This window comes from Monodelphis domestica, chromosome 6, assembly GCF_027887165.1.
Source record: "Monodelphis domestica isolate mMonDom1 chromosome 6, mMonDom1.pri, whole genome shotgun sequence".
NCBI classification, from domain to species: domain Eukaryota; kingdom Metazoa; phylum Chordata; class Mammalia; order Didelphimorphia; family Didelphidae; genus Monodelphis; species Monodelphis domestica.
In genome coordinates, this window is record NC_077232.1 from 82,789,691 (window position 1) to 82,801,445 (window position 11,755).

An 11,755-nucleotide genomic window follows, 5' to 3' on the forward strand; every position below is an offset into this window, starting at 1 on the left:
AAGGGAAATCTTGTTGCGGTTATTGTAGAGAGTTTTCTTGTTCAGGTGTGGGTTGATCTAGATGACCTCTGAGGCATCTTTCAATTTTGTGATTCTTTTGTTCTGTTTTTCTGTTGAGAAGATTCTCTTTCAAATTGAGTTTTAGTTTCTGACCTCCCAGAGCACTGACAAACCTGAACACTAGAACAGAATCCAGGAAACGGAATTGATATGTGCAGCAGTGTGCTTAGGGAATTTTGCTTAGTTATGGTACCATTCTGCCTTCATGGATCTTATGGTACAGCTGGGAGTTAAAATACCAACACTACTAGTTTTAATACTTTAGAGAAGGATCTTCTAGTCTAGTGGTGTCAAACTCAAGTAGAAATGGGGCTATTAAAACTGTACACAAGGATTTCTGCAGGCTGCATATTGAAAGAGAAAACCACATTTTTTGAGGGTTTTTATTTTGGATTGTTTTATTGTATTTTTATTAATTTTGCTAATATTTTCCAATTATACTTTAATCTGGTTTAAGTCCTAATTGGAAGTGTTGTGGACCACAGAGTGACATCTCTGCTCTGGTCCAGCTCTCTCATTTCTCAGATGAACACATTGAGGCTCAGAGAAGGGGAAAGAGAATTGACTAGAACACAGGCCAGTTTACTAAAATCGAGACTATAAGGGTTATTTATAGACTTCAATACACAAATAAATTTTGGACTCCTGCATGGAAAATGATTTCTTCTGGGCTGAGGCTGCTGTGATTTAAGGTAACGGATTCTCTTTCCATTTGGCTAAAGTGTTTTTCCTAGATTAATTGGAATAAAATAAGATGAATAACCATAATAGGTTATTTTAATGAATCTTGTTTCAAAGTCCCTTCCCTGAAGTGTTATATATACATAAATCTAGTTTTCTTCAGGTAGTAGGGGGGGATGATGTATTGGAAAGCATAATGGAGTAGCAACATGCCTTTCCATCTCTGGACCTCAGTTTCTTCCTCAAAAACAAGAAAGTTTCACTGAATGGTGTCTAATGTTTTTTCAGCTTTAACATTTTTATGTGGGAAGGTCCTTTACAAATCTTCCTTTTAATGTCCAATATTTTCAGGTTTCTTTCCATTCTGACACTGAGTGTTCTTTGTTCTATTTTTCTTGCCAGCTCTGACATCCTGAATTCTAGGTGGTACAGCGAATAGAATGATGGAATTGGACTTGGGAAGAAGTGAATTCAAATCCTTTCTCTGACACTAGTTATGTGACCCTGTACAACCTTACTCAGCCTCTGTTTCTTCACCTGTAAAATGGGTTAATAATAAGCACCTACCTCATAGGGTTGTTGCAAGGATCAAATCATGACATAAGATGGAAAGAACTTTGAAAACCTTAAAGTACTATATAAATGCTAGTTATTGTTTTCCTAAAGTATTTTCCATCATCATCTCAAAGTCACAAAACTATATTTGTCTTTGACTTAGCTAGGCCTACACCCCCAGATCAAAGAAAGAGGAACGTGACCCAAATGTACAAAAACATTTATGGCAGCTTTTTATTATAGCAAAAAAAAACCTCTGGAAATTAAGACAGTACTCATTAATTAAAAAAAGTATAATCAAATAATGGTCTGTGAATATATATAATGGATTATTATTGTGCCAAAAGAAATTACTAAATTTCTCTAAGAAACCTGGGAAAACATTATGAACTGATACAGAAGAAAATAAACAGGAACAGGATGACAATTCTTTCCTTAATGGCATCTCAAAGAAAAACAATTTTGAAATATTTAAAAACTTCAATCAATATGATGACCAATCCTTGAATCCAGAGGACTAAAGATGAAACATATTACATACTTATTGCCAGTGGAGAAAGATCCAAGATGTGAGATAAAACATGCATTTTCAGATAATGTCTAATGTAGGAATTTGTTTTGCTTGGCTGTGTATAATAATCCCTGACACAAAGCAGGCACTTAATAAATGTTGATTAATTACTTTGTCACAAGAGCTTTGTTTTTCTTTCTCTTTTCCAGGGAGGAGACGGGAGATAGAAAAGGATTAGAAAAAATACAGAAAAAAGTAAAGTAAAGAAAAGAAGTGAGGTCATCAAAGCATCTTTTAAAAATGCACAGAAGAGAACAGAAGGAAATATAGAAAAAAAACAGAGGAGTAGACGGTGTTGAAATTTACATGTTAATTTATTATATATTTAAGAGAAAAGCAAGATACACATAATAGAGATCACAGTTTCCTTACAATCCTTTTGTTATACTGTGTATACAGAAATGTCCATTTTATGTTCTTTGTGAAATTCAGCATAAAAATTAACAAAAATTATATCCTAATTCTAATGTTTTATGTTTTAATGTTTCTTCCTACTTTGATACTCCATAGTTCAATCCGCCTTTATTTTTTTTATACAACTATTTGTAGGAAGGCACAGATGGCATGTTTATCACACTTAGAGAAGATAGAGAAATGAGATTTATAGCTAACATGTTGGATGGCAGAGTCAGAATCCAAAAAGAACTCACTGGACAGGTTAGAAGATGAGTCCAAGCCAATGATATGAAATATAATAGGGGTAAATGTAAGATTGAGTCCAAAAATCAATTGTGTATGATATACAACACGAATAACATATTACTATATAGTAGTTCCTGTGAAAAAGATTTGTTTTTTATTTTTAAAATTCATTTACTTATTTTTAACATTATTTTCATTTAAAGCTTTGAGTTCCAAATTCTCTCCCTTCCTCCAAAACCCTCCAACACCCATTGAGAAAGCAAGCAATAGGATATTAACTATGCATGTCAGATCAAACAAAGTATATTTCTGTCAGCCATATTTTTAAAAAGCAAGAAAAATAAGGAAAATGAGAAAATTATACTTCAATTTGCACTCAGAGTTCATCGGTTCTCTCTTTGAAGATAGACAGCACATTTTCATCATGAATCCTTTGGAATTGTCCTGGATCATTGTATTTATCAGATTATCCAAGTCTTTCACAGTTGATCATTACAACATTGCTGTTACTGTGCACAATCACATCCACACACTCTGTATGTGTGAACTACTCTTAACTGTCCTAATAATGATAATATTCTTAGGACTAACACATATCATCTTCCTATCTATATAAGAATTAGCTTTATTAAGTCCTTTATGATTACTTTTTCATGTTTATCTTTTTTATACTTCTTGTCTTGTGTTTGGATGCCAGAGTTTCTATTCAGCTCTAGTTTTTTCATCAGGAATACTTGAAAGTCTTTTATTTCATTAAATATTGATTTTTTTACCCTGAAAGATTATACTTAGTTTTTCTGGGTAGATCATTCTTGAGTATAATTCTAGCTCATTTGCCTCTCAAAATATTCTATTTTAAGTCTACCAGTACTTTAATGTGGAAGCTGCTAAATCTTGTGTGTTCCCTACTGTGGTTCCATTATTTTTTAAATTATTATTTTCTGACTGTTTGAAGTATTTTCTCTTAAATTTTGTAATATTATAATTTCTTGGGAATTTTTGGACCTCTTTTAGAAGGTGATTAGATGGATTCCTTCAATTTCTATTCAACTCTCTAGATCTTAGATTTTGAGGAAATTTTCCTTGATAAGTATGATACAAAATATATCTATCATCTTTCTTTAATCATGGCTTTCATGTAGTCCAATAATTCTTAAATTTTCTCCCTTTGATCTATTTTCCAGGTCAATTTTTTTCTGATGAAATATTTCACATTTTCTTCAATTTTTCATTTGTTTGACTTTTTTTTTGATGCCTCATGGAGTTACTAGTTTCTACTAGCCCAAATCTAATTTTTAGGAAGTTTAATTTTAGGAATTACTTTGTTCAGTAAGCTTTTCTATCCTTTTTTCCATTTGACCAGATTTGTTTTTAAAAGTTCTTTTCTTCAGTGAATTTTTGTTTTTCTTTGCCATTAGGCAAATTCAGTTTTTTAAGATGCTGTTTTCTTAGGTTCTCTTTTAAAAATACTTCTCTTGCAAAGCTATTCATTCTTTTTTTACAAATTTTTCCATCACTCATTTATCTTTCCAATTTTTCCTATGTCATCCGTATCTCTTTCTTTAAATCTTCTAGGAATTCTTATGTTTGGAGTCAATTAGCATTTTTCTTTGAGGTCTTGCTTATAGCTGTTTTCACATTGTTGTCTTCTTCCATGGGAGTAGTTTTTTATGATCAAATTCTCTTACTAAAACTTTGTTATTTGCTCATTTTTATCCTGTTTCTTTATTTTATACTTTATATCAAAGTTGGGCACTGCTTACCTGGATTGGGGAGGCTCTGTTCCAAAGATTTTTCTGTTATGGTTTTCAGACTTAGTTCTGGAGTTTTGGGAATTTTTGGTGCTTCCAAGGTGATGTGATCTTGGGAGAGGTATCGTCACTCTTTTGTTCTGAACTGTGGCCTTGACCCAGAAAGGGATTCTAGTCCCTTTGCTTTGAACATCTTACCAGGACCCCAACTCCCTTATGACTGACCACCGGTCTCCTTTCCACTCTGGAATTACTACCCAGAACTGTGTATGTGCAATAGAGTTACCACTCAGCATCAGCTATACCAAGTACTAGCAATGAGTCCCCTGTAATTTCTTTCTGACAAGTTGTCCAACCTCCTTTCCATTTAGGGGCCAAGAGTACCCAAAGCCTCTATGGTTTCCCTGTTTGTGGGCTCCAGTCAGACTTCTTTCACAGTGTCATGAGCTTTTCCTGCCAACCTTCCAAGTTCCCCAAGTCAGAAAAATGTCTCAACTTAGACCTTTTGATATCTCTGTTGTCTTTGTCTTTGTTGTCTCTGAAATTGGGTTTGAGGCATTCTTTTAAAGTTCTTTGGAGAGGTATATACAGAGAGTCTAGCTAGGTTGATTCTACTCTAGTACCTTGACTTTGCCCCTTTAGATTTGAATATTTTACTATATAGGTCAACTGTTTGCTATAACAGATGAAAGGCCTTTATTAATAGTTTTTATTAATACAGTTATAGTTTCCAGAATGCTCTTTTCTGCCCTGGTCAAAGAATGTCTGTACTATAGTTTTCAGTTCCAGGTACTTCCTCTAGGAAGGACTTTGGGGTACCTATGGAGGTAGGCGACCAAGGTAGTGAAGGGTCTTGAGACCTTGTCTTAAGAAGAAACATTTACCATCAGTCTGATATATCAAATAGCAGGATGATCTCTTATTGAATATGTTGTAGAAGGAATCATTTTTTTTAGGTATGAGTTAGATTAATGTTCGTTCTGATTCTGAAATTCTGTGATTTTTTTTAAAGTTGGTGCTTAAACTAGAGGACAGGAAAGTTAGGAACTGGGTAGAGCCTGATAGTCTTCTTCAATTATCTGAAGGACTATTATATAGAAGAGTAATTATACTTGCTTCATTTGGTTCCAGAAGGCAGAATTAGGTTCAATGGAACCAAGTTATAGGAGGTAAATTTGACCCTTATGTAGGGAAGGGATTTCTTGGTCATTGTAAGCATTCCAGAAAAGGCTTGATGGCCACCTATGGTGTTGGAAATTAGATGTTCACCTCTAAGATTCCTTCTAACACTGAGATTCAGTATTTCTATAGCTTGTAAAATTTTTAGAGAACAAGAAGTAACATGTAAATAAACTTTAGAATATAATTAGTAGTTTAGATCATTAAAAATAGTTCAGATCAGTGAAGATCAATCCAGAGTCATTCCAGAGTAGGGAGAAGAGAACAAAATGGTTAGCAAATTGTTGAGACCCAAAATAAGTGAAGAAGTAGTAAGAAGGCCTCTAGCTTCCTTTAATGAATTCCTTTTTACCAGACTAAAATCAAAATATGTCCCAGGGTACTGAAAGTACTGATAAGATGTAATTGCTGCTCTAAAGATCATGGAGAATGGGAGACTGGAGAAGGCAAAATTTCCAATTAAAAAAAAAGTTAGTAGAATGAACAAAATATAGGCCAGTGAGATTGATTTAATTCATGACAACATTATCAAAGATATTATTTTAAGGATGGTTTCTGAATATCTAGAAAATACAGCAGTAATCAACAACTGGGAAGCAGCATGATTTCATCAGAAAAGGTCATTACAGCCTAACCTTATTTCCTTTTTTAATAGTATTACTAAACTGGGGAATGCTTTGACTTAGGTTACCTACATTTTAGCAAAATATTTGATAGTCACTGATTCTGTTATTGTGGATAAGGCAAAAAGATCCTGCTTGGTTGATATTATAAGGAAGGAGGTCTCTAGGGTAGAGTCTAAGGGATATAACCTTGACCTTATAATCTCAATGATTTATCAATAACAATGATATAAACATTTTATTATTAACAGCATTTTATTAATTTATCAATAAAGCCATAGATGGCAATGCTTATCAAATTTGTAGATGAAAAAAATTGCAAGAAAGCTAACGTGTAAGGCAACAGACTCAGGACTGAGGACAAATACTGTCTGACTTAATTGATATTTCTTCATTTTGCTACATGTTTTTTATTTTTCTTCTTTCTCTCATTTCTTTGCTATAAGGGATAGATAGCTTGTGAGAAAAGGCTATATTGGAAATGAATGTAACAAAATAAAAAATATCAATTATAATTTTCTAAAATCATGGTAAGTAGCAATATGGATAAATAGAATGTTTCATAAGCCTCTGAGGGTTTTAGTGGTCTGCAAGCTCAAAATCTGGCAATTATGTGATAGAATAGTCCCTAAAATCAATGTGTTCTTAGGTCAGATAAAGGGAGATCTCGTATCTCCAACAAGGGAGGTTATAGTTCTATTTTAAACTCTGCCTTCTCAGAGGACATTTGGAGTATTATGCTCAATTTGGGATTCTGTGTTTTAGGAATGATGCCGACAAACTAGAGTAAATTCACAGAAGAGAAACCGTGATGATGAGGGAATATAAGAGCTTGGCTTATGAGGATTAGCTGAAGAACCTGGGAATGGAAAATTTAAATCACAGATTTTTAAAGTTGGCAGAGACTTCAGATAACTTTTAGCCCAACTCAACCTTAAACATGCATCCTGTCTATACCATCCCCAAGATCAAATGAAGATTGGATGATCACTTGTAGATGTAGAAGGAATTCTTGTTTAGTTTTGAATTGAATTTCTTGGAGATGTTCTTGGAGGTCCTTCTCAGCTCTGAGATGTTATAATTAATTAAGACTTCATGGAGATCTTGGGGTTTAATCTGGGCTTTTATATATCAGTAAAGTTCAGATCACCAATGGGGAGAAGCAGAGAAGGGAGCGCTGCAGGAGAAATAACACGAGCTAAGATTAGGTATAGGGAATGATTGAAACATATGCAGAAGACAGTGACAAGAATAGTCTGACTGAAGCAGATGGTGCATGTAGATAAGTAGAGAGAGATATGACCAAATGGAGCCTATATGAACAGATTGTGGAAAGCCTTGAATGCTACATGGAGGACTTTGAACTTCACCCAGTAATTAATAGGGAATTATTGTAGATTTTTATATATGGAGCTTGGATCTCCAATAGAATGAGTATGATTATATATATGCATATATGTATATGTACACACAATATCATATCTAAACTATACAAAAACTCAAGTATTATATTTACAAGATTTATTAAAAATAACTAAAATAAAAACTAGAGTTAAAAAAAGCTTTCTAATTCAAGCTGCAGTTGCAAGAGAAGAGAAGAGAAAGAGGGAGGAGTTATAGAAAATTATAAACAATCACATAATGCAAATGTGAAGATGCTGGGATATACAAAAGAAATTCTGGGGCACAAAGTTCAAAGGTAGAAAATTTCCACTTGTACAAAACATATTTAAACATGTATAAGTATCTACTTACATATGAATGTATTATATATTATACATAATATATATTGTATATCATCACTGAATGCTAACCAAGGCTCCTTTTGTTTACAGGAAGAAAGAAAATTAGGGAGGAAGAGAAAGAAGAAGGAAGAGAAGATAAAAGGAGTGAAGGAATGAAGGAAAAAAGAGAGACTTTTCTATCTGATACAAACTTCTTCAGACTGGTAAGACATTATTGTCCTCATTTTATAGATAAAGCAGCAAAGGGGTAGGGAAGTCCAAGTGTAGTAAGATGTTAGATAGGGTTCAGAGCAAGGAGAAATGAGAAAATGAACAGAGTATTCCCAAGACCTACTTTATCTGGGAAATCATACCAATGAGTCGTACTCTTTTCCCCTCCAAATCTTCTGACCACCCCACTCCCTTCTCTAAAACAGATTGTCCAATTACTGTCTCCCAGAAGCTATCACAAATCCCTACACAGATATTTTGCAGACGGTTTTGCGTATGGAATTCCCATTAACACTGCTGAACTTTAGACGGTCTCAGCTCATGAAATCTGTGACATCCCCATCTGTGTACTCATTTGGGTCCTGGCCCTTCATGGTGAATATGTAACCGTGTAGGAGGAATGTAATGGTGTAATGATTAATTGAGTTGCCCCATTTAAGCAGTTCATCTCCTTCGGACACTGCCCTGAGGCTTATGGGGAAGAAGTGGGGAGACTTTGTCTTGTCCTCAATACCAAGGCAAATCGGTCTGTTTTTGCTTAATTGTCTCAAATCTCGGGGACCCCTTGTTCAAGGGGGATAGTATGGTGGACCATAAAGAAAGGAGATGTAGTCAACCTTTGCATTTAAATCTTAGTCCTACTACCTGTTATCTGTATAATTTTAGACAAATTTTAATCTCTGCCTCAGTCTGTCATCTGTCAGATGAGAGGACTGGATTAGATGGCCTCCTTCTAACTCTAAATCTCTAAATTTATTATCCTATGATCCCTGGAAGTTGTAGTTGTGCATCCATAAATCAGAAAAGCTGGGTTCTAGTCTCAGGTTTCAAACTAATTAGCTATCTGGATATTTCACCATATCTTTTTGAGCCTCAGTTTTTCTCATTTGTAAACATAAGGGTATTAAATTAGATAATTTCTCAAGTTGCTTTCAGCTCTGACATTTTATGTTCTAAGGTTCCATCCAGCTCCAAATCCTCTATTCCAAGATTCATGGCAGAGTTGTGGTTCTATAGTTTAAAGTCTTTCTAGTGCTAGCCTTCTGTGTTCCTGTGATTCAAACATTTTTCATTTCTACATCATATGAGTTGCTCATCCTACTTGGTCCTGTCGAGAGGCTGGTAAACATTCTGAGGCGGGCAGGATGTTGAACATCAAAGACCTTATGTTCTTCAGGCAATCTACTGTCCTAAATTCCACTTCCCCCTGCATATTGAAGTAGAAAAACCTGTGGCATTTAGGAACAGATTAGGAACAGAAACATACCGATGTTCCCTGGTAACTCAACTCCTTCCCCCCAAACATTGTTAACAGGCTCTATGACTTTATGTAGGTCACTTCCTCTATTTGGGCTCCAAGTTATGTGGCAGGAACTAGAAACACACAACTAGATTGTGGTAGGTTTTGAATTCCAAGAAAAGAAAATGAATACTGAACAATTGCAGGAAATAAAGAATCATAAAATTAATTTAATCAGAGCCTCCTAGCACCTAAGGAGTCACTTTGTATGGTCTTAGGATTTCAAAAGTAGAAGAAGAAACAATAAGAGACTATCTAGTTTGAACCCTAGTAACCAATCGATAGTAAGGTGACATCCCTGGAAAAACACCTCACCTTACTTCAACTGAATCCTCTTACGTCACTGTAGAAGTAATGAAATGCACTAATTGGGAAATTTGTGGTCTCTCAATGGCCCTTGAGAGCTCTACCTTTTTATATAGACTTATTCTGGCTAAGGAGAGGCTCTAGGATGTGGAGAAGGGATTCCAAATGGCAACTGGTGGACATAATGGATAGAGCACTTCACTTGCTGTAGTCAGAAGGCCTGATGTCAGCCTTGTCAGACTAAGTTCTTTCCTCTAGAACAATGATTCTTAATCTGGCTTTTAATCATGGATAGATTTTAGGGGGTCTGTGGACTTAGATGGGAAAATAATTTTAATTTTTTTAATTAAATTTTATTTTCAGAGTTGGTTTCTTTCCATTGTACCTTTCTTTATCCCATTCATTGAGAAAGCAAGAAAAGCAAATCCTGTTATAAATAAGTAAAGACAAGTAAAATAAATTATCTTATTATCCATCTAAAAACTAAAAAAATTGTATCTTTGCTTCATTACAGTTGATTTCCTTTGTAATCTCATGCAATTTATTTTATTCATTGAAAAACTTTCTCAGAAGGAGTCCATAGACTGCCAAAGGTTAACAGAAAAGTTGAGGATCTCCAGAGATTTTCTAGAGAGAAAAGTGTTGAGGATGGGTAGATAATTGGGTAGAGTACCAGTGTAATCATTGCGCATAAAAGCAATTTTAGCAACCTCTGTGAATTCCTAACTTATTCATGATTGACATATTTAAAGGTAGATGGGTCTACTTGCCCTAACTTGGTGCATTTATAAAGGACATTAACTCCTTTTTATTTAGTCCTAGGAATGAAAGTGTTTAAACTTCACTGTTTGGGAAGCATTTAGGAGAGCCTACATGCCAGCTTCAGTGAAACCTTAACTGCTTTGTGGTCAGTCTCAGATTGGGACAAAAGGGATCAAAGTAGCTTCATCACAGGATGGCTCATGTACTTGTTATATTCTATGTCTTGTCATCAATGTTATAATTATGTAAGTTCCCAGTGACATTGAGCTGTCTCTCCTTTCCTTAAATCTAGAAATAGACTGCTTCATCTAGGTCTGAGTCCCAATCCCAGCACTCATAAACTGAGTATCCCTGGAAAATCTATTTACTTCTCTGGTAATCAATTTCCACCTCTGAAAAATGGGCAATTGAATTAGATCTCTCATGACCCTTTCAGCTCTCATGTCTACAAGAAAGAGATATAGGATAATTGGGCTTCTCAGTGAAGTGCTAGAGTGTGATGACTCTAAACTAACAATAAATTTTCCAACCATAAATTAGATCACCCCATAAAGTTGTGCGTTCCTTGTTTATCACCATTCAGGTGGAAAATGGAAGACCATTTATTGTCTATTGGTAATGATGGGTCTCATCCCTCACTTTGTTTTAGGATCCTAGACTTAGACTGGGAAGGACCTCTGTTGTGCATTTAGTTTAACTACCTTATTTTGTGGGTGAAGAAACTGAAGTCTGCCAAAGGAATTTAAGTGACTTCCCTAAGGTCACAGACATCTGTGGATGGTCTCTAATGGATTATCAGCATCTAAAGGAATGAAGGCAGAACAACCTAATTTTGCTTCTGTTTTCTCTGCCAAGGAGAATGATCTTTGGACTGGAAAAGACAGAACAAATGTCTAATAAGGAGTTGAAACAAAAGCTAAGTAAGATATTAATAGTAAAACCTGTATCTTTTCTTGAAGAGCTTTTTGTCACTGGAACCTGAAAAGTGACATTGCAATATATGAAAAGCAATGGCAGCTGTGACTGCTAAACCACTGAAAAACCTTGGAGAAGAGTAGAAGATGTCCCAAGCCTGGAAGAGAGCAAACAATATCCCAGTTTTCAAGATGCAAGAGAAGGAGTTTGACAATAATTGTCTAGTGAACTTGACTTCAATTCCTGGTAAAACTGTAGAATTCATTATTAAAGGGATGGTTTATGAATATCTGGAAGAAGTGATCTAAGGGAGACAACATGACTTCACCATGGACAAATTATGTCAGATTAATCTCATTTGTATTTTTGATAGGTTTAATAAATTAGTAGATGGGGGAAAATGATAGTTTTCCTAATGTTGAACTATCTCTGTGTTCTGATAGAAAAACGACCTG